Source organism: Delphinus delphis, chromosome X (assembly GCF_949987515.2).
Source record: "Delphinus delphis chromosome X, mDelDel1.2, whole genome shotgun sequence".
NCBI classification, from domain to species: Eukaryota; Metazoa; Chordata; class Mammalia; order Artiodactyla; family Delphinidae; genus Delphinus; species Delphinus delphis.
Window position 1 is genome coordinate 12,592,751 of NC_082704.1, and position 19,660 is coordinate 12,612,410.

The 19,660-nt window shown below is 45.3% G+C and overlaps 2 protein-coding genes across 3 annotated transcripts in view; one reads left to right on the forward strand and one right to left on the reverse strand.

Moving 5' to 3' along the window:
- The window catches only part of LOC132418498 (N-alpha-acetyltransferase 11-like), a 581,283-nt gene that overhangs the window by 94,976 nt on the left and 466,647 nt on the right, over positions 1 to 19,660 (reverse strand). The gene's annotated exons all lie outside the window — the stretch shown is intronic.
- The window catches only part of ARHGEF6 (Rac/Cdc42 guanine nucleotide exchange factor 6), a 119,058-nt gene that overhangs the window by 9,782 nt on the left and 89,616 nt on the right, over positions 1 to 19,660 (forward strand). Inside the window, exon 1 of one of the 2 annotated variants that reach the window (XM_060002342.1) lies at positions 1,852 to 1,895. The exons of the other annotated variant lie outside the window; for it this stretch is intronic. The gene's annotated coding sequence lies outside the window, so the exon portion shown is untranslated. Of the gene's footprint in view, positions 1 to 1,851; positions 1,896 to 19,660 lie in introns of those variants that run through there. 2 annotated transcript variants of the gene reach the window in all.

Here is a 19,660-nt window from a genome sequence, read left to right on the forward strand (position 1 = left end):
CCCTACTTTGTAAAAAAGATGTTTTGCTCATGAAGGATATCATTGAATGTACATGAGGCTCAGTTAGTGCTTCTGTCTCTCTTTCTCCCTCCTTCTCTCTGTCTCTCTCATCAGCTGGTATCAGTATGGCTTTTTCTTTGCCCCCTCCTGTCTCCGTCTCACTGCCTCCTGTCTGCCTTGTCACTGGAACAGCAGGGGCGCCCTCCCCAAAGTGGGGCCTGTGGGATGGACGATCTGCCGTTTCCCAGAGGCTGCTCTCCTCATGAGTCAAGGCGAAATCTCCGGTAAGAGAGCTCCGGCTCTAGGAGAGCAAAGCCTTCCTGGAGCCAAGTGCCTGGAGTGAGGCAGAAGGCCAGGCAACAAAGCAGTAGCTGCAGTGGGTAGCAGCAGACCTTCCTTCAGACCCTGAACCTGCCACCTTCTTTCGGAGAAGTCACAGTCCCCTTCCCTCGGCCTCGGTTGACTCATCTGTAAAATGAAGAGACTGGAGTAGTGATTGGTAATGTCTCACTGTTGGACACTGTTTTTAACTGGCCCGTTTCCATCAGTTTCCGCTGGGGAAAGCCTTGTATATTTAGTCGCTCAGTTTGAGCTAGTGGGAAGACTAAAGAGGATTTTGTAAGTTGTTGGTCTTTTTTTTTTTCTTTCTGTTGAGCCAATCTGACACTCCTACTGGAATTGCCGTGAGTTACATCAAATGACACCCATGACTCTGGCCATCCTAATCTACCGACTGCATTGTATTTCTGTAAAAACTGGACTTCAAGTAAGGTCGGAAATATTTCCCATCTATCACGAACCTTTTCATTCTCCATCAAAGAGACGATCTGATGTGGGGCCTGTTATCCGAGAGTCCGGGAAGGGCAGCCAGGACAGCTGGGGGAAAGGAGGGATGTGGAGGGCCGCTGGAGAGCGCTTCCTTGCTGGGGTGTCTCAGCGGCTCACCAAAGAGCTTGGGGGGTCCGAACTGCGTCGGGGGCTGGAGGAGGAAGCGGGCCACCAGGCAGGGCTGCTCTGTGAGGCCGGGATTCCCACCCGAGGCTCTGGCAGAGGCCCGCTACAGGCCAGGCGGCGGCAGCCCGGGGCTCGGGGCCGAACTGGGCGGCAGCAGCATGCGCAGTGTGGCCGCCGCTGCTCCGCGGTTTCTGCTGCTGCCACAGCTACCCGGGCGGCGGCGGCGGCAGCGGCGGCGGCGGCTCTACCCTGCGCCGCTGTCACTTCCAGTTCCTACTTCGGCGATCCAGGTCCGGGTCACTGCTTCCACGCCGCTGGCCCGGTCCCTCCAGGCCGCTTTCCCTCCCGAGCTCTGGGCGCCGGGCTGGAGGGGGCCAGCGAGGTACTGAGAGCAGGGTCCGGAGCGGCCGCGAAGGCGGCTTCCCAGGGCAGCCGCTGCCCGTCCGCCGCTGCCCCTCGCGCCCTCGACCGGCTCGCCGCCAGCGCACCCAGCGGGGCGCGTCTCCCGCACCCAGCTTTCCGCCCTCCCAGCGGCCCCGCCGCTCTGGAAACAAGAACTTGAGGGCAAGAATCTGGCTTCCCTTTATATTAAAAAAAAGGGTGGCATTAAAAAAAATCCCCGGACTGGAGAGGTTGCGGGCGCTGCACGGAGTTTGGAGACGGGCGCCCCCTCCTCGCCCGCGTCCAGGAGCAAAGTTGCAGCCGCCCCTCCCCGCCCCGGAGAGCCGAGCCCAGCTCTCCAGTTTCGCCCTGGTGGCGGCCGCGCTCGGGGCAGGGTCCCAGCTCCGGCCGGGTGGAACTGTTCCCGCAGCCTTGGCACGGGCTCGGCCGCCCGCTCGCCGGCCCCGTGACTCGGGAGGGCGAGCGGCTTCCCGGAGGCGGCGGCGGCGCGGCTGGACCGAGCGAGCAACCGGAGGAGCAGCGGGCAGCGGCCGAGCCAGGTGACCTGCCCCGGGGCGAGGGCGTCAGGGGAAGGGAAGCGCGCGAGGGCCTGGGGTGGGGGCGAAGGACCCCGGTTGGAGAGGAGCCGCCTTTCCTCCCCGGGCCGTGGCCGCGGGGTCCGTCCTCCGCCAGGGCCTCGCGGGGCTCTGAGCTCCGGGGTGCGGGGAGCGGGGGCGGGGGCCGCGGGCGGAGAGCTGGGAAGCGCCAAACTTAGGGGCGAGTTGTCCGCCTCTGGCCGCGAGCTTTGCATCAGACCGGATTCCTTCTTTCCCCCGGAACCAGGGCGGTGGTCAACAGTACTATTTTTTTGATACTAACTTGACCTCCCCCCACCCCTCAACCCCCGGCATCTGTACATTTGGGGGTATTTTCGGTGTTGAGTACACAGGTCTGTCGCAGGAATGGTCTGTGGATGGGGAAAGTCCTGTATCTCCAAGGTGTTCAACGTGCCTGTGGTTAATTTCGAGTTTTCATTTTCCAGTCATTTAGGAACCCAACAGGTATGTGAGCGATTTCGTTTCTTAGCTCTAGAGTGGAGAGCCCTTAAGTTTATCTCTGTCTCTTCGAGAATCTTATATATTTACATTTGGTTTGATATTGTTTTTGAATCTAGGGGTGACTCACATGATTTTTTTTTTCTTTTCTTAATGCGTAGTGGGAGTAAAAATATAGAGTCCTAAGGGAATATATTTTTCTATGCAACTATGTATATTTTTGTCAAGAAAAGCTTCACATAAACCAAAAACCATTACAGAATAGGAGACAACTTTTAAGGCAAGATTCTAAGGTCCAAACTGCTTTTCTAACTTATATTTGCCTGGGAACCCCACAATTTGTCCTTAAACTTCCTGTCTTAATTTTTGACATTGACCATGGTAAGAGGAGCTCGGATGACATCATTTGCTCGAGCCACAGTTCTGGTGTTCCGTGACTGAGAGCGCCTGTCTCCAAAACTTAAGGCCTGGGCTTGCCCTTGTACTTCAGCTGAGGCATTTCCAAGGATTTCTCTTAAGCAAAGTATTATGCTACATGCCAGGCAGTGCTGCAGTCTCTTCTTACATAAGCGAGCTTCAGGCTGGTGGAGTCTCTGCGTACACTTGGAGCAGTTAATATCAGGGAGTTCTCAGTCTTGGGGAGGGAGGGTGGTGGTTGGTGATTGGAGTTTGGAAAAAAGTAAATTTCCAGTCTTGCCTTTCTTTGCTGCTTCAGTTTTTGGAAAGCTTTCTACTTATCTTATCTGAAACTCACTGTGCCCTTGTAAAGGCTGTAGGAGAGATGGCATTACTTTCATTGGCCAGAGAAACAGAAAAGTTTAGTGAAGCAAAGTCATACAGCTGACGGGTGGTATCATCAAAACTCTCACCTGAATCTCCTGCTCTCAGCCCAGGATTCTGTTTTGTTTGTTTGTTTTTACGAAAACATGACATTTTATACAAAAGTGTTTCATTTGGCACATTTCATGGATGGTATGCCTTCCAAGCTATTAATTTTTTCTATTCTTTTTGCCAACTCACATGGCTAGTGCTGTTCTTAGGAGTGAGGACAGGGACAAAGCTTTCCAAAGGAGAGTCTGTGGTTTGTATTTACCTACAGTCTGCCGCCCCTCCGTTCACCTTCCGGGGTAGCAGGTGCTGAACAGAGTGAGCGACCAGGGCCCAGAAATGTCCGACATTCGTTTGACATCACTAGCCCAAGTATAATATTACTTCAGTCTTTACAAAGAAACTCATTCAGGAGGGGAAATTGGAGAGCGTGAGTTTTGTTCGTTAACAGCAATCTGCTCATCACTGGAACTTAGACACGAAGGAGGAAAAGGAGTTGAGTACCTACCATTTCTCAAGCACCTACTATGTTCTAGGTACTGTGCTAGGTGCTTTAAGTATATTATTTTATTTAATCCTCACAACAATCCTGGGAGGGAGGGGATATTGTTCCCATTATACTGAGGTTTGGGGATGATGCAGACAAATGCCACACACTGCCAGTGCAAAATGGAGCCAGAATGTAATTGTTGACGTACCTTACTTCAGAACTTGTTCCCTTTGCTACGTGCCAGGCTATCCCCCCAGAGGAGCTGTTGATACATACAGGAACGCCTAACCTTGGTTTGCACACGTGGCTGCACATTAGAGCCACCTGGGGTGTTTTTTAAAAATACAAATGTTGGGATCTCCCCACACTGAGCTTTTGGGTTAATTGGTCTGCAGTGAGACCCAGGCCTTGGTATTTCTTGTTCTTTTTTTTAATGTTTAAATGAATTTTCTATTGCCATATAGCATGAATTCAGGAAACTGCACAAATCCTAAGTAGAGTTTGATGAATCCTTACAAACTGAACACATCTGTACAGTCAGCACACCGATTAAGAAACACACCATCATCAGCATTCAAAAGCCACCTGCCTTGTGCGCCTTCTCAGTCACTACCCCTCACCAGTGGGCACCACTGCCCTGACTTCTAAGACAATAGATTCCTTTTTTTCTGTCTTGTACTTTATATGGGTGGAATCATATAGTATGTATCTGTTTGTATAAGATTTCTCTCACTCAGGGTAATATTTGTACGAGTTCCCCATGTCATTCTTTCTTTTTTATTGCTAGTAGTATTCCACCATGTGGATGTCCGCTATTTTGTTTATCCATTCACCTGTTGATGGACATCTGGGTTGTTTCCAGTTTGGAGTTGCTATGAACAATGCTACTATGAATATTCCTGCGCATGTCTTCTGGTGCACATTTCTGCTGAGTTTATGCATAGGAATGGAACTGCTGGGCCATAGGGTGTGTATATGTTTGGCTTGAGTAAGTGCTGCCCCAAAGTTTTCTGAAGTTATTATTTGGTTTTGAAAGCTCCCCAGGTGATTCTAATGCACAGCCAGAGTCAACAACTATTTCCCTGGTTTATCTAGAGTTCAGCCATCTAGCAACCTCTAGTGTCTGCCCCCAAGTTGAGAACCTCCTCAGCATCGGATTGTCTAGGAAATCTCTGCTGGATTGGGCAGTTAGCATCCATTTTCCCATAATCCCTTGTGCCCAGCTACCTTTTCGCTACCTGCCCACTCTCACCATGGTAGTCTGTGGACACATTTCCGTCTCTACTAGCCTTGGAGCTTCTCAAAGGCAGGAACCAGAACTTGATCATATAACGCCAGCAATCAGTACAGAACGTGGCACATAGCAGGTGCTCAGTTAATGTTCATTAAATGAATGATTGCTAGAATGACTGAATGGTCGGGGAAGCTCCGGGCTGCAAAAGAGATGCCCCATCTTTGTCCTTAGACTTGTGCACTTTTATTCCTAGGAGACTGCCTCAGACCCTCACTCAGAGCCTAATTACTTTTATTTATTGAAGCCTGTTGGAATTATGGGTAATCTGGTTGCTCATCCCCATACTGGTTAGAAATAGCAAATTAGATTAAATGAGATAAGGTATGTGGAAGCACTTTGTAAACTGGAAAACAGCGTTTAAATAGAAAGTTGTGATAAAGGGAGAAGAGAAGTTGCTCTAGATTAGACTTGCTGGCGATGGCAGAAAGAGTCTATATCTATGTGTAACATGGAAGCAATGAAATCAGCAGGAGACAAAAACTATAAAAAGCAGACTGCCAAACATAACCATCAGGGCCTTTTTGGTGTGGGATCAGGCAACCCAACACATGCTGTGTGGTCTAGTGGCCAGAATTTGTAACTTTCTCTGCCTTGGTCTGGGTCTGATTCCCGGTCAGGGAAGCTTTGTTCTTGAGAAGTAGTATAGTAGTACAGTGGCTAAGAGCTTGAGTCTTGGACTTGAACTAACCTGAGGTAGTCACTTATTAGGTATATGTAATATATATATAAAATATATATATTTTAAACTTTTGGCCATGCCATGCGGCTTGCGGGATCTTAGCTCCCCGACCAGGGATAGAACCAGGGCCCTTGGCAGTGAAAGCACGGAGTCCTAACCACTGGACCGCCAGGGAATTCCCACACTGAGAATTTAGACAGGGATGAAACTTAAACCAGGAACAAAATATCCACCCATTTTGTTTCTCAGGTCTGTGCTTTATTTGGCAAAGATCGCTTGTTTTTGGAAAAACGTTTCTGGAAAATAAAGTCAAAGGTTAAAATCCCTACATATTTTCTAATTCTTAACATCCCTCTTCTGAAGACAAAATAAAGTTGACAGTTTCTGGGAATTTTAGATGAAGAGTGGTGGCGGGCTTGACCTCTCTTGTCATGGCGAACAGCAGAAATGTTCATCCTGTCAACATTATTAACCTCTTTCACTCACTAATTGAAGTGTTTTTTTTCTTTTTCCAGACTTGAAATTCTCAGTGCCTCACTTCATAGAAAATAATTTGAATTTAGATTAGAGGGTGTTGAAATGTATTTAAAATTATTTGTAGGTCATATTTACTGTGTTTACATATTTTATTTGGAAGACTGCATAAAGGCGGTTTAAATTTCAGTGATGTTATAGCCCAGTGATATCCATGGGACACAGACTGGAACCTGTGACTCTAATTTCTGACAATATATGTGTAATCTTAAGAGTTTCACGAACTGGTTATAAGAGATCCTATTAAGTCTCCAGCTTAATGTCTTGCTGTAGTTCTCAGTGCTTAGTGTGGCCAATTTTTAAGTGCTGAGAAGAATTTGTATATGGTTGCCTTTATGACAACTCAGGATTAGAAATATGTTTGGGGATCCAGTTCTAAAGAGGAAGTGGAGAAGACAAAGCAACAGAATTCTTCCGAGACTATGAATTATTCAGTTGTTAACCACAGTAACTTCTTTAGCTACCATTTTGTGTGCTAATAATAGAAACGGTTTGGACGGATTCCTCTTGGACTTGAAAAATCAGGAAAGCCTTTCACTCTTTTCTAGTCTATGCATAAACTAGGAGAATGTGTAAAAAGGATATTTTCAGTTTCTGTTGTTTACCTGGATGAAATAGTTGGTGTGTCTTGTAAAACAAATGCATTTGTTTTGTAATTACGATAGCTTGAAATTTAAAAATCCACCCCAGAGCAAGATGCTTCCTGATTTAGTTGAATTAAACAATTCAACAAATGGTTTTTTGCTTTTGGTTATGACTGACAAAAACTTTCCCCCTTGCTCCCAGGAAATAAGTAATAAACCTGTTGATTTGGGCATAGTCGAGGGGAGAAAATAAAAATCATCGCCTCAGGCTTCCCTGGTGGCGCAGTGGTTGAGAGTCCGCCTGCCGATGCAGGGGACATGGGTTCGTGCCCCGGTCCGGGAAGATCCCACATGCCGCGGAGCGGCTGGGCCCGTGAGCCATGGCCGCTGAGCCTGCGCATCCGGAGGCTGTGCTCTGCAACGGGAGAGGCCACAACAGTGAGAGGCCTGCGTACCGCAAAAAAAAAAAAAAAAAAAAAAAAAAAAAAATCAGTTGCCTCTACAAAAACAAAACAAAAAGAAACAACCCCCCCCCACGGTATGTAATACTTAAAAGGGAAAAATATAGTTTCTGAATTGGATTGAATGTATGCTGATAATACCAAAAGGAAGGCATTTTATTGCAAAATTTGATCAATTGAATCTTCCTGATGGGAGGTGTCAAAGTTATCTTGTTTTAAATCTAACTCAACTCTAATTTGTTTTTTTAAATTAAATTTATTTATTAATTAATTTATTTTTGGCTGCGTTGGTTCTTCGTTGCTGTGCGCGGGCTTTCTCTAGTTGCGGCGAGCAGGGGCTACTCTTCATTGCGGTGCGCGGACTTCTCATTGCGGTGGCTTCTCTCACTGCAGAGCACGGGCTCTAGGCACACGGGCTTCAGTATTGCAGCACGTGGGCTCAGTAGTTGTGGCTCACAGGCTCCAGATCACAGGCTCAGTAGTCGTGGCACACGCACGGGCTTAGTTGGTCCGCGGCATGTGGGATCTTCCCGGACTAGGGATCAAACCTGTGTCCCCTGCACTGGCAGACAGATTCTTAGCCATTGCACCACCAGGGAAACCCCTTTAATTTGGTTTTAATGTTGATTCTAATCCAGGCTGTTTCTGGGGCAACAGAGCACAATACAGCCCTTTTTTCAAACCACACAATCTTGGCCACTCTCCCCTACTCCAGCCCCATTCTAATTTGGTCATACGTTATCACTGAGGTGACCCCCCCAGGATCAATCTGAGAGGTGAAGACATTGCCAGCACAACATGATGACCTTGGGGTTAGTACCAAAAGGAAGTACAAGGTCTGGCCTTTGAATTGCAAATGAAGAAGAGTGAGCGCACTTGCCTATTGCTTAGGGTCTTTGCTTACCTACGTTTTTAGAGGAAGTGTATGTCCACTCAGTCCAGAAGCTGCTCCATATCTGCATTGCCACTTCCTCTGTTGTCATCTGGAAGATGGACTTACAACACCAGACATCTGTCTAATTAGCTCCCCGCTTTGTCATACCCTGGCAAACTGGACCCTTCCACACAGAGGGGTGTGTGGGTTCAGAGATGTGGATCACCCCAGATGACATAATAGCCACGTGTCATTTTTATTGACTTCTTGGCAGAAGATTTACCTTCCTAACTTAGTTCTGCTTACAGAAAGAGAGTAAAATCCCAGCTTTATACTTTCTTGGGGACTTGAATATTATTACAGAGATCAGACATGTCAATTGAGGGATTGAATAGGGCAATAGGGAAGAGAAGGAATTAAATTAAGGTGGGAGGAAATGCAGCAGTTTGCAAAGCAGTGAGTGAAAGTGTTATAAGGACTTGTCTCACCCTAGACAATAACATACAGGTTTCCTCATGCTTTGGAAACACATGGATATTACTTTAAGAGGCATCTCGAAGGGGTCAAGCTCTTAACAGCTTTTATGAAGAGCCCGGCCTGTGAAGCAGGTCTCAACACTGAGGAACATTCTGTCTTGTAATTTGTCTGTTCTTCATGGCTAGGTTTCCAGCAAACTGGGGCTACTTACCAATAATTTCTGAGAAATGTATGCAAACCAAGAGAATGCGGTATTTTACTAACAAAAGAAATTTAGCCACTTCTTTGGAGAAATGTGTGTTGTGATAGTGTAAATCAGCATTTTTACTGTAAAATGACCAGTTTGCATTATTTGATGATATGCTGGTATTTGGGGATGGATTGGGGAAAATCCTGATTGGGGATTAAAAAAATCATCTTCAAGCAAAGAGAACAGAATGAAAAACAACGTTTGACAGCTGGTATACTTGTGGGTGATTTTATTTGCTAGATTTTATATAGCATCCTTTTTATTTCTTATCTTAAAACAAATTTATGTATTAGTGCCTGGCATATACCAGGTGTTCAGTAAATATTTGTTGAATGGGTAATGAATTTTTAAAAATTTATTTTAGATAGATTGCATATCTAACAGTCTATATGTACATTATCAACAGCTGACTTTATTCATAGAAATGACTCTTTAGTGGATGAAAATAAGGCTAAAAAGAAAGCTGGGTCCTTCCTAATACAGTATTACTCACTTTCTTTATGTCAAGCTGGAGCACCTGTTTCATGTTTTTAAAAGTTAAAAAAAAAAAGAAAAGTATGAGAGATTAGGTGCCACAGTGTCATTTGGAAGACCTTCTCTGCCTTTGCAGTGCTCAGGTCTCTTCTTATTCCTTATGTTACCCAAACTCTCTCGATTTCACTGGGCTGTCCACATGTGAGATTTGCACATCCAGGACTCCGTAACTTTGATTCTTCCAAATGATCCCAGGTAGTAACTTCACTTCCTTTGGGTGAGGTAAATGCTTTGCCAGCTTTCTTTGCTTCTCTCAATCATATTCTTCAAAAAGAAGCATCTATCTTCCCAAGTGATGGAAAATATATGAGGCCTGATTTATCAAGTTCTACCAGGAAAAAATTACCTTCTCCTGTCTTTCCTTCTGGGGAAGGTATGACCAAAGGGCAGGTGTTTCTGGTGGAAGAAATAGCTGCTTAAGTTTTTGGTTGAAAGGAAAGAGGAATAGTCAGCAAGTGCTTGTGCACTGTCTACATGGTGAGTACTGAGAATTGTGGAAAAAGGCAGCATGTGTATGGGAAATAGTGGAGTTTCGCAGCATGTAGAAGTGGATGGCTAGGTAGCCAAGCTTCCAGAATCTAGAGCATAATACAGAGTTGCGAGAAAGAGAAGCCCTTTGTGTACTGAGGTGTAGTGTTGGGGGAAGACCCCATGGAAGAGAGTGATGGAGGATGGGCTCCTAAGGACTGCTAGGATTCAGACAGTTGAGGGAACTTTTTCATAAGGAGAAGTGTGCATAGCAGAGAGAGGCACGGTGAAGGAAGCAAAGGATTCTGGGGCATACAAAGAGGTGATGATGAGAAACGATGGGCTTGCTAGTTGTGGGACCAGCTTGAGAAGGACTTTGAATGCTGGCTCGAAGAGCGTGGACTTGACCTTGTAGGCAGTTATAGGCTGGGTTACCTTAGGCTGAGAGACGTGAATTTTAACTGAAAGCACCATTCCTGATGGCTTGGCTATCTGAGCTCCCGAGCACCCACCTTCCTGTGTTTGGATGGTTTCCTAGGCACAGATCCTGTTTGGGGTCAGGTGGAGGAAAATTAATTAGTTAATTAATTAATTAGTTAATTAATTGGTTGATTGATGTCTGTTAGGCATTGATGGACATCTCTGAAAAGGGCAGGCTTGAAAAAGTGACTCACATAGAGACGTAAGCAAAGTGCGCCAAAAGTCTTTGCCGAATGAATGGTTGAAGGTGATCTTGAAAGAAAGAAAGTGGGAGAAACTTTGGTACAACATCCTTCCCACCCGGATTAGCTGGTGGAAGAGGGACTTCAGGTGTGTGATTCGTAGTCTTGCCAATTGCCTATCACCTCTTCTTACTTCTCGTGGGTTACTTTGCCGTGTTTTGCCACATCCCATGTGCCCTGCTGGGACTCAGAGCCTCTTTTAGAGCAAGGGATGAACAGGTGAATGTGGCTCTTAGTGGCTGTCATTTAAGCTATTTTACAATAAACAGTGAAAAAAAAAAAGATAGCCCAGCCCAGCCAAACAGTAACATCTCCCAGTTCTTTCCGGTGTCCCTTCTCTATAGTGCTCACATCATGGTGCTTTGGGAGGAGATTTAAAGGAACCTGTACTACCTGGGACACGCCAGTAATCGCATTGGCAGACGAGTTAATGAAATCCACCACCATGGAGTTTGAAGCATCTTTGGTCATGTCATGGTCACAGGGCTTCAGTTTGCAGATGAGCACAGGTGTATATTATTTTAGATAACAGATGTTTCCTGAAAAGTCACATGGAAATGGATTTTTTTCTTCCTTAATGATATTTCTTTTTGCCTTTACTGTAATTTCGGCAATGCCTTTTCCTCAATTATAATTAATCACCAATTGGGGAGAGCTTCTAAACTTTCATTAACTCATCAAACATTTATCGAGCACCAACTATGTGACAGGCACTCTTCTAGACGTTGAGGATCCAGCCGTGAAAAAGGTTGGAAAGAACTGGCTTCGTGGGGCTTACATTCTAGGTGCAATTTATATTTAAGTTTCTCTGACAGTCCATTCCGTCAAGCCACCAATGAATGACTATTTATCGAGTGTCTCATGTGTTGAATGCTGGACCAGGGCTGGGGGACCCTTTGCACTGCAAACAGTTGGCTTTCCAATGGGAAAGCCAGGGCTAATCTTAACCCTCACAGAATAAATACAGAATATTACAGCATCTACCCAGACTGCTAGGCTGTAGCTGTTCAGAAGAAAGAGAGGTGAGGGTGAGTCAGTGGAGGACTTTAAGGAAGGCAGCGGATGAGACCGCTGGAGGAGGGGCTCCTGTGCTCATTGCCCTCCTCCCTCCCTCAGCTTTGGGTAGGGCTCATTTAACACCAGTCTCTCCTGTGCATGAAGTTGTCCCGAAGCAGCTGCTTCTGCTAGGTTCTCGGGCTCCAACCCTAAATCGCAGGAGGCTCCTAGGAAAACAGGGGCTGCAGGAACCCTATCTTCACAGGAGAGTCTCCTCCTTAACCGCCTGGACGGTTAAACAGTCAGGAACTGTCGGCTGTTACACTTTCTGAGCTTATTTTCATGGTCTTCACACGTGTCACTGGATTCATCACGGGGAGTTCCAAAATAAATAGTACTCGGAGTGTCTAGGGCATTTTTTTTCTTTTTAATTCCTCCTTTTCTAATTCCTCCTTTACGTGAAAGGACAAGGAAGAAATATAAGGATGAGGACGTTGATCTGGGACCCCATGTTCAGGCATTCTTCAGTATAAAAATGGATTATTTTCCAAATATTTGTTTTTAAGTTATTGTTAGGAACACAGAACACATTTTCCCATAGAAACAAGGTGCTACGTGGTGATTCTGTTTTCTGGCTGGCCCACAGCGGCTAGTTTAATAACTAATGTGGCTGAACTGTGGATGTCATAGAGACTAAGTGGCGCAGGTGACACTATGTCCCTGGGAAAATGTGTTCCTCATTCCAATTTTCACAACTAAGAAGTAAGTCCCCTTCTCCGACGTGGTGGTGGCTTGAGGCTTGGGAAGGACACCCCCAGCTCTGGTGCACAGATGCTCCAGCAGCTGGGGCATCACCCATCCGCCCGCATCCCTCAAAACTGGCAGCCAGTGTGGCTCTAGTGACAGAGGCACAGGAGGAGGGTCAGGGGGAGGGCCACAGCGGCCAGCGGGCTGAGAGGCAGCTGGTTCTAAGCCTCTGGCTTCCCACCCTTGGCTTGGCAAACGCTATTGACAAGAGAGATTTCATCTTTCACTTTCCTTCGTGCCTACTCTCTTTTCGGTGAGATTATCCAAAGCCAGTTGTTCTTTCTCTTTTTAATCCTGGGACCATCCCCACCAAGATGCCTGTATCATTCCTCATTCATTCGCCACTTTCCTCAACACTTGCTACTCAACTGAGGATAAATCTCTGTTGTGGAGAAAGCGGTTTTTGCCCTAGGTGAGTGCTAACAGGGAAGAATGGCGATCATAAGGTGGGATACGTTGATGTCAGTGATGCTGAGGAAGCCATCCCGGAGTGGATTTGGGGACTTCTCGATGAGGTGTGAGCAGTGACAATTACGCTCAGGTCTTTGCTCCTATTACAGGAGGTCTGGGGAGCTTGACTTCCTAGCTGTGGATGAGATGAGGTCCAAGTCATCTAGAAGCCCGTATTAATTATCTAAAGTGACTCTATATAAATCCACAGAGACAAAAGGACATAGATGGTCAAAGCTGTCCACAATTGCAGTTCGAGTCCCACGAGGCAGTGGTGGCAAGTTAAAGCCCGAATTTATATATAGGCCATTTAAAAAATGACATTTTGAGAGACATACCATGTTCTTGGATTGGAAGAATCAACATTGTGAAAATGACTCTACTACCCAAAGCAATCTACAGAGTCAATGCAATCCCTATCAAACTACCACTGGCATTTTTCACAGAACTAGAAAAAAAAATTTCACAATTTGTATGGAAACACAAAAGACCCCGAATAGCCAAAGCAATCTTGAGAACGAAAAACGGAGCTGGAGGAATCAGGCTCCCTGACTTCAGACTATACTACAAAGCTACAGTAATCAAGACAGTATGGTACTGGCACAAAAACAGAAATATAGATCAATGGAACAGGATAGAAAGCCCAGAGATAAACCCACGCACATATGGTCACTTTATCTTTGATAAAGGAGGCAGGAATGTACAGTGGAGAAAGGACAGGCTCTTCAATAAGTGGTGCTGGACAAACTGGACAGGTACATGTAAAAGTATGAGATTCGATCACTCCCTAACACCATACACAAAAATAAGCTCAAAATGGATTAAAGACCTAAATGTAAGGCCAGAAACTATCAAACTCTTAGAGGAAAACATAGGCAGAACACTCTATGACATAAATCACAGTAAGATCCTTTTTGACCCACCTCCTAGAGAAATGGAAATAAAAACAAAAATAAACAAATGGGACCTAATGAAACTTCAAAGCTTTTGCACAGCAAAGGAAACCATAAACAAGATCAAAAGACAACCCTCAGAATGGGAGAAAATATTTGCAAATGAAGCAACTGACAAAGGATTAATCTCCAAAATTTACAAGCAGCTCATGCAGCTCAAAAACAAAAAACCAAACAACCCAATCCCAAAATGGGCAGAAGACCTAAATAGACATTTCTCCAAAGAAGATATACAGATTGCCAACAAACACATGAAAGAATGCTCAACATCATTAATCATTAGAGAAATGCAAATCAAAACTACAATGAGATATCATCTCACACCAGTCAGAATGGCCATCATCAAAAAATCTAGAAATAATAAATGCTGGAGAGGGTGTGGAGAAAAGGGAACCCTCTTGCACTGCTGGTGGGAATGTGAATTGGTACAGCCACTATGGAGAACAGTATGGAGGTTCCTTAAAAAACTACAAATAGAACTACCATATGACCCAGCAATCCCACTACTGGGCATATACCCTGAGAAAACCATAATTCAAAAAGAGTCATGTACCAAAATATTCATTGCAGCTCTATCTACAATAGCCCGGAGATGCAAACAACCTAAGTGTCCATCATTGGATGAATGGATAAAGATGTGGCACATATATACAATGGAATATTACTCAGCCATAAAAAGAAATGAAATTGAGCTATTTGTAATGAGGTGGATGGACCTAGTGTCTGTCCTGCAGAGTGAAGTAAGTCAGAAAGAGAAAGACACATACCGTATGCTAACACATATATATAGAATCTAAGGGAAAAAAATGTCATGAAGAACCTAGGGGTAAGACAGGAATAAAGACACAGACCTACTAGAGAATGGACTTGAGGATATGGGGAGGGGGAAGGGTAAGCTGTGACAAAGCGAGCGAGAGGCATGGACATATATACACTACCAAACGTAAAATAGATCGCTAGTGGGAAGCAGCCGCATAGCACAGGGAGATCAGCTCGGTGCTTTGTGACTACCTAGAGGGGTGGGATAGGGAGGGTGGGAGGGAGGGAGATGCAAGAGGGAAGAGATATGGGAACATATGTATATGTATAACTGATTCACTTTGTTATAAAGCAGAAACTAACACACCATTGTAAAGCAATTATATTCCAATAAAGATGTAAAAAAAATGACATTTTGAAAAAATCAACTCTAAACAGGTAATAATTATGTTAGGCCGTGATACCCCAGACTCCCTTTGCTTTGATTCTGTTTTATCCAGCAAATTTCTAATTGTAATTTGGCTTACTGTGTAGATTTCTCTATTGGGAGAGAGTGATCTGGCCCATAAAATGGGAGTATCCAATCCTCTTCATGGTTCTTTTTTTTTTTAATTAGTAAATTGGCATTTTGGCTTCTGCATTGGCCTTTTGTGAATGTGGTTAATATAAGTCCATTTTCAAGAGCCTTGAGAACTGAAGGCCAGATTCTGGACCCTGGAGACCCGCCGAGATGCTGCCTTTGGGAGCCCCTATTCAGATGATGGACCAGCAGTCCTTTTCCTGTGCTCCTTTGGTCAAAGACATCTCTCACTGTCCTGATGCGAAACAGAGCCACAAAGAAAGTAGTGTTGCTTTCCTTAGGTCCTCACGACTGCTCGGCAGTGACAAATCTGGGATGGAGTCAAGGTCTCCTGACCCTCACATCAGGGCTCTTTTCAGTATACTGATGTTATTGCAACTACATGCATAAGTCACATCTTGTTCCCTAAATTGCTGAAATGGAGAGAAAGGAAGGAAATAAGAGAGAAGTAGAGAGCAGGGTTTACTCCATATCAAATTGAAACAGTTATTATTTAAAACCAGGCAGGGCACACATGCCATCCACCGTATTCTAGTAAGTGGAATACCAGTGACGAATTGAGTCCAGCTTCTGAGCTGAGAGCATTATTTGTTGCTGACTTGGTGGCTGCTTTTAGTAGGAGCTGAGTGGAAGCATCCCAGGTCATGTCCACAGAGCCAGGAGCACTGCCGCCCGGTGAAATACGACTAAGCAGCTCAGGTTTGCTTCTCCGTCGCACAACGTAATGACATTTCCTCCCAAGTTCAGGGGTTAACAGAGGCGGCGTGCTCAGCTGTGAGGATAAGAGAATGTGATTCAAGACGGGCTAAGTTAAGTTAAGATCTTATTCAGTAAGAACAAGGAAGAGATGGAATGTTCCTGAAATATTTGGAATTTTTTTTAAAAAATGGGCCTGAAACATAAGCTATGTCCATGTGGTCCCACTGAATCACTTGCTTTGCAGTTGATTAGACTTTAATAGTTGAGTGATGGAGCCTATTGTGATCACTTCAAACCCTATATTAACTTTAAGTGAAGTTCACTGAATGGTACTGAAGCCACATGACATTAGAGGCATCACAGGCGTCACCCATCACTAGGTATCTGAACTAGCATACGGTATGGCTTCTTCTCTTAACAAGGATGTGGCTGGGGCCGTGACTGGTTACCTCAGGTGCTGAGAGCATGATGCCGAGAAATGGTTTCACTTGGTCCTATAACCATGGGCTGGATGCCGCCCTCCCCCTGCACCCCCCACCCCCAGCTAACACCTCACTTATGTGGACGATGGAACCAGATGAACAAATAGAAGTAACTCAGAGCAGCCCTAACCCCCTTCTGGCAAACATGACCAGGTGCCTGCTGGGTCAGGGCTGCCCCTTGAAATGAGAAGGACAGCACATGAGTTAGGCAAAGCCCCTGGGGAGACGGTCTTCTCATATAGGCCATTTTCTCTTTGTCACAATTAGTTGAATTAAGTCATCTTAGAGGTTGTAACAAACTTACTGCGTATGGTACAGATGCTGCAAGGGATTTCATAGCGACAGCAGCAAGGGATTTCTTTTTGTGTACAAACATATCGACAGCAGCAAGGGATTTCTTTTTGTGTACAAACTCACAGATTTCTTTCTCATCTTTTTCATGTCTTATGAAAACATAAAATGGGCATACAGGGCTAAGATGCCTCTTGGAGCACTTTCTTGTGTATTTTTATTGGTTCCATCACTTTCTTGCTTTGTGACTTAACTGCTTACTCTAAGTCACTGTTTACTTATCTATAAAATGGGGGAAATAATTGTAGACACATTACAGGCTTGTTCGGAGAATCAAGGGCAATGAAGACTCCAAGCATGGTGTCAGCATATAGCGCATAGCAAGGGCTTGTAAGTCAAGAAATCGTAGCTGTAGGACTACCAAGTGGCTGGGGGGAGTGTCTTCTCCTGTGCTTCCTTGCTTTTCTCAGTTTAGGGAAAATGTCATAAAACAGCATACATGTTGAAACTGAAAACTCCTCCAGAAAGGATCTATTTGTAAAGCCATATAAATATTAACTTCTGTGCAGTTTATACTGGCAGATCCCCAATGGTTCAGAATTAACACCTGGTGTTTAGTGGATGGAAAATAGGTTTTGCTGTCATTGTGGATCTCCAAAATGGAAAAATGTGGGGATATGTTTAAAAATGAAATGCCTTGTCTGATTTCAGCTGCCGATGTAGGATTAGACCTTAGGCTGGCTCTATGTAAATACTTAAGAAAAAATCTTGAATGAACTTTAATCCTTGTCTCTCCTATTGCTTACCCAGCGTAAAGTAAATGTTTTTTTGTCGTTGTTATGCTTGAACCTTGCCTCATCCCATTGCAGGCGTGGGACCTTGAAACCATCGAGCTGTAGTCTAAGAAGCAATCCTTTCTTACCTGTCTGCCTCACAGTAGTGGTAAATGGAGGGAGGGAATCCTGCTGTTCATCTGACCTTCACAGATCCAACTGGAACCGAGCAGCTAATTTCTGCACCAAAATAGGAATCAAGAAAGTTCAGCTAATCTGGGACTCAGTTTCATACCGGAGACACTAAACGGGCGAGTGAGGCTTGCACAGAGTATAGGGAGATGAGTGGCATCGGGACTTTGTATTGTGAAATCGCATAACGGCGTCAAAGTACAAATTTGCATCACCTTTTAACCATCCCACTGCTTTGCAGATAGAAAAGGGGAATTGGTTCTCCATTTTGCACATATAAATGGCTGGGATTAGGCCTAGGCAAGTGGCTTGTATTGGAATCTACTTCTCTTTGCTCTGCCCGCACCCTCTCCATGCTGGGGGAATCTCCCTTGCTTTTTCCCAGTTGGGCGCCAGTGCCCTTAGTTTTTCTCCACATCATCATCTCTAAACTTGGTCTCACACCTCTCGTTTCCACTAAGATGTGAAAGACTGATAACAGCTGAAAGTATTGCACTCCCTCCAAATAATATTTCTATTTTAGTAGGTGACCAATCTCAAGTGCATGGAAGAAAGGTCTGGGGTGGAATGTTCGGTACTGTTCCATGTGAGGCTCGTGAGGGTGCAGTGCCGTCGAGGGCATTCATGGTTCTATCTAACCTTCCATCTGCTTGGAAATCATAACCCTCAGGCATTGCCTTCTCTGCTGGTCCCGAGAGGCCTCTTCCAACTTCTTCCTATGGAGTTCCGAGTGCTTCACTACAGCATCTGTGGGTAAATTCTAGTGTATTGAGGTTTTCTATAAAGGGAACTGTGTATAGTGCAGGCAACTTCCCTCAAGCAGACACAGTGCCTCTTGTTGATGCACGTTTCATTTTCTGATCAGTTTATTTGTTCTCAAATTCAGCCAAGTACCAATACAACTGAACACCAGGGAAGTCCAACGTTTGCATTTTAGACTGTAGCATTCAGGAACATATTTGGATCGTAGTGTCATTTAACTCTTTAGTAATATCGACATTCCCCCTTTGCTAGAAGTGTATTAGTGTTTCATTTTTAGATGTGATTGGGCTCTTCAGTCATTTTAAGTTTGAATGCAAAACATTCATTGATTAAATGAATAAAGAGTGTGGGGACTTCCCTGGTGGCGCAGTGGTTAAGAATCCGCCTGCCAATGCAGGGCACACGGGTTCGAGCCCTGGTCCGGGAAGATCCCACATGCTGCGGAACAGCTAAGCCCGTGCGCCACAACTACTGAGCCTGCACTCTAGAGCCTGCGAGCCACAACTACTGAAGCCCATGTGCCACAACTACTGAAGCCCATGTGCCACAACTACTGAAGCCTGTGCGTGCCTAGAGCCTGTGCACCGTAACCAAGAGCAGCCCCCGCTCGCCGCAAATAGAGAAAGCCCTCGTGCGGCAACAAAGACCCAACACGGCCAAAAATTAAAAAAAATTAAAAAAAAAGAGTTCTAAGTCTCAGAAGGGGCACACATTTGCATATATTGTTTATACTGATGCCCCCTCAAATTTGAAAAAAAATAGATACTGTATATTTTCTTTCTTTTTTTTTTGTGGTACGCGGGCCTCTCACTGTTGTGGCCTCTCCCGTTGTGGCGCACAGGCTCCGGACGCGCAGGCTCAGTGGCCATGGCTCACAGGCCCAGCTGCTCCGTGGCATGTGGGATCTTCCTGGACCGGGGCACGAACCCGTGTCCCCTGCATCGGCAGGCGGACTCTCAACCACTGCGCCACCAGGGAAGCCCCGACACTCTATATTTTCATTCGAGAGACCGATTTTAGGTCTTCTAGAATATGTACACAAAAAAGATAAAATTGGGTCTTGACGCGGCTCCCAGAAAACATGAGGATTAGATGTGGAACAAATGTCTCTACCTGACGGGAAGACAGATCCTTCAAAATCCTAGGCTCATTACCAACCATGTCCAACGTGCAAAGGTACATTTTATTCCCATCACCACGTTGGGGAAAAAAAAGGGTGCAAACTTCTAGACATCCTGGAATGAAATGTCTTTTGAAGGTGTGTTTCCATCCAGAAGGTGGGCGTCGGGCTACCTATAGATATATATAGATTGGCATCATTGGCTGGCAGA